This window comes from Haemaphysalis longicornis, unplaced genomic scaffold (assembly GCF_048455015.1).
Source record: "Haemaphysalis longicornis isolate Haplotype H1 unplaced genomic scaffold, Haemaphysalis longicornis Haplotype H1 scaffold_1, whole genome shotgun sequence".
In the NCBI taxonomy this organism is placed as follows: Eukaryota; Metazoa; Arthropoda; class Arachnida; order Ixodida; family Ixodidae; genus Haemaphysalis; species Haemaphysalis longicornis.
This window is the reverse complement of record NW_027526203.1, coordinates 101550655-101553980: the sequence shown is the minus strand read 5'-3', so window position 1 is coordinate 101553980 and position 3326 is coordinate 101550655. Positions and strand designations below refer to the sequence as shown.

Sequence of the window (3326 nt, the reverse complement as noted above, 5' to 3'; positions counted from 1 at the left end):
TCGCACCAGACCGGTATTCTGGAGGTCGTGGGTTCGGATCCCACCCGGCGGGCATTTTTTTACCACTTTCTTTTCGACTGAAAAAATTCTTCATCTCTTTCTATGACCCACCACAACCTCACCTTTGCTTTCCGAGGTTTTCTTGACTGCCAACCCTTATTTTCTGTCTATATATATATATAACACCGAAATACGGGTTGGCAGTCAAGAAAACCTCGGAAAGCAAAGGGGAGGTTGTGGTAGGTCATTGAAACAGATAAAGAATTTGGAAAAAAAGAAAGAAAGCGGAGAAAAAATGCCCGCAAGGTGGGATCCGAACCCACGACTTCCAGAATACTGGTCTGGTGCGATAACCACTACGCTACCGGCGGGGTGATTCCCCCCCCCCCCCCCTCTGCTTTCGGGGGTATTTAGGTCAATGTAATTTTTTCCTGTGCTTGGGGGTGGTAGCCAGCTCCACTCTGACTTCTTGGGTTAAAGGGACCTTCTTTTTTAATCCCCGCGCCGTGACTCGAGTGTCTACGACATGTCGAGAGTGGTCAACCAGCGTTGAACCCTCTTAAGCTCCCTATGGCACCAAGACTGCCAGAACAGAGGCCCTCGCTATGCATGTAGCGAATCAGAATAGGAAATAAGGGGCTCGTAGAAATAACACAGAAATAAGGGTTGGCAGTAAAGAAAACCTCGGAAAGCAAAGGGGAGGTTGTGGTAGGTCATTCAAACCGATAAAGAATTTGGAAAGATTTGGAAAGAAAGAAAGAAAGCGGAGAAAAAATGCCCGCCAGGTGGGATCCGAACCCACGACCTCCAGAATACCGGTCTGCTGCGATAACCACTACGCTACCGGCGGGGCGATTTCCCCCCCCCTTTTTCTGGGGTATTCATGTCAATGTAATTTTGTCCTGTGCTTGGGGTTGGTAGATAGCGCCACTCTTACTTCTCGGGGTGAAGGGGACCTTCTTTTTTAATCCCCGCGCTGTGACTCGAGTGTCTACGATATGTCGAGAGTGGTAAACCAGCGTTGAACCCTCTTAAGCTCCCTATGGCACCAAGACTGCCAGAACAGAGGCCCTCGATATGCATGTAGCGAATCAGAATAGGAAATGAGGGGCTCATAGAAATAACACAGAAATAAGGGTTGGCAGTCAAGAAGACCTCGGAAAGCAAAGGGGAGGTTGTGGTAGGTCATTGAAACAGATAAAGAATTTGGAAAGAATGAAAGAAAGCAGAGAAAAAATGCCCGCCATGTGGGATACGAACCCACGACCTCCAGGTGTGATAACCACTACGCTATCGGCGGGGCGATTTCCCCCCCCCCTGCTTTCGGGGGTATTTAGGTCAATGTAATTTTTTCCTGTGCTTGGGGGTGGTAGCCAGCTCCACTCTGACTTCTTGGGTTAAGGGGACCTTCTTTTTTAATCCCCGCGCCGTGACTCGAGTGTCTACGACATGTCGAGAGTGGTCAACCCGCGTTGAACCCTCTTAAGCTCCCTATGGCACCAAGACTGCCAGAACAGAGGCCCTCGCTATGCATGTAGCGACTCAGAATAGGAAATGAGGGGCTCGTTGAAATAAGACAGAAATAAGAATTGGCAGTCAAGAAAACCTCGGAAAGCAAAGGGGAGGATGTAGTTTGTCAAGATAAAGAATTGTGAAACTAAGAAAGTGGAGAAAAAATGCCCGCCAGGTGGGATCCGAACCCACGACCTCCAGAAAACCTCCAGAATATATATCTATATCTATATATACAGATATATATATATATATATATATATATATATATATATATATATATATATATATATATATATATATATATATATATATATATATATATATATATATATACATATATCTATATATATATATATATATATATATATATATAAGACAGAAATAAGGGTTGGCAGTCCCGAAAACCTCAGAAAGCAAAGGGGAGGATGTTGACTGACTTACCAGATCCTCGCATTTGCTTTCCCAAGTTTTCGTGACTGCCAACCCTTATTTTGTCTTATTTCAACGAGCCCCTCATTTCCTATTCTGATGCGCTTCCTCTCCACCGGCACAAAGCACTTGCAAGTGCACGGAGGAGATGGAGACGGAGGCACCCGCGGCAGTTCCCACCCCCACCGCAGCACCTGTGCCACCCGGGGCGCTCCTGACGCCCTCGGTTGTCGCGGCTCGAACAAAGGATACCGAAAACGGTGCGAAGTCCTGGAGGTCTGGTCCGCCGGGTACCCCTTCCAAATCTGATGATGGCATGGATGTGGGACCTTTCCTGCTTGCTTCGCAGCGGAAGGAACGGGTCCCTCCATCTAAACCTTCTGAGAAGGTAAAAAACATTTCCCAAGAGTGCAAGCCCCGAAAGACCTTTCGTAAATAGTCACACTCCAGTAGATCTAAGACATGATAATGGGAAGCGAAAATATTGTTCAATGGAATAGCAGAGGCCTTTTAAATAATCTTGACGATGCATACGAGATCCCGCATACTAATCAGCCAAGTGTAATATGCGTACCGGGAACACATTTGAATTCCAATCACACAAATTTCATGAATAGTTACATGGTGTTCAGAAAGGACAGGGATGGCTGCACATTCTCTTCGGGTGGTGTGGCCATAATCGCCCGAAAATCCTTACCCTGTCAATATGAACAATGTTCTTGAGGCTGCAGCAATCCCCACAGTAATATTTAAGAGGTTCATAACGGTATGCTCGATATACATTCCTCCCGATCTTGCACTTTGGAGCTCCGACTTCGACACGATGTTTGACCAGTTGCCAGAACCATACATCCGCACAGGCGACCTTAATGAACAAAATTTTCTTTGAGCTCTTCTCGCACGTATTCCTGAGGCCGCCTGAATGAGAAGTTTTTAACATCCTCTTCAGCAAGCCTTTTCACCAAGAAACAGCCTACATACCATAACATAGGACACAACACACACTCATTTCTTGACTTGGCTATTGGCTCCGCAGTTCTCTTTCCTTCTCTGGAGTGGGGTGTGGGCAGTGACCCATACGGCCGTGACCACTTCCCCACCGGACTAACATATCTAGGGAAAGGCCCATGCAGTCCATCTTCCCAAAAAGGTTCAATGAAGCATGAGCTAACTGGAATACATTTACAGAGACATTCAAACTACACCACGCATCCATAGGACCCCTACACGTGGAAGAAGCTACCCAACTCCTCACGGCGGACATCCTCGACGCCACCGAAAAGTCCATTCCCCACGCCTCTGGTGCCCCGCGCAACCAGAGGAAGCCGTGGTGGAATGAGGACGGTAAGCGGGCGCGAGAGGCCCAGAACAAGGCGCGGATT

At 47.2% G+C, this 3326-nt stretch overlaps 1 non-coding gene across 1 annotated transcript; it reads right to left on the bottom strand.

Moving 5' to 3' along the window:
• Window positions 1–298: 298 nt before the first annotated feature.
• Window positions 299–371, bottom strand: Trnat-agu (transfer RNA threonine (anticodon AGU)). Its single transcript has one exon. It is a non-coding gene; the product is annotated as a tRNA-Thr (tRNA).
• Between the last annotated feature and the right edge of the window lie 2955 nt (window positions 372–3326).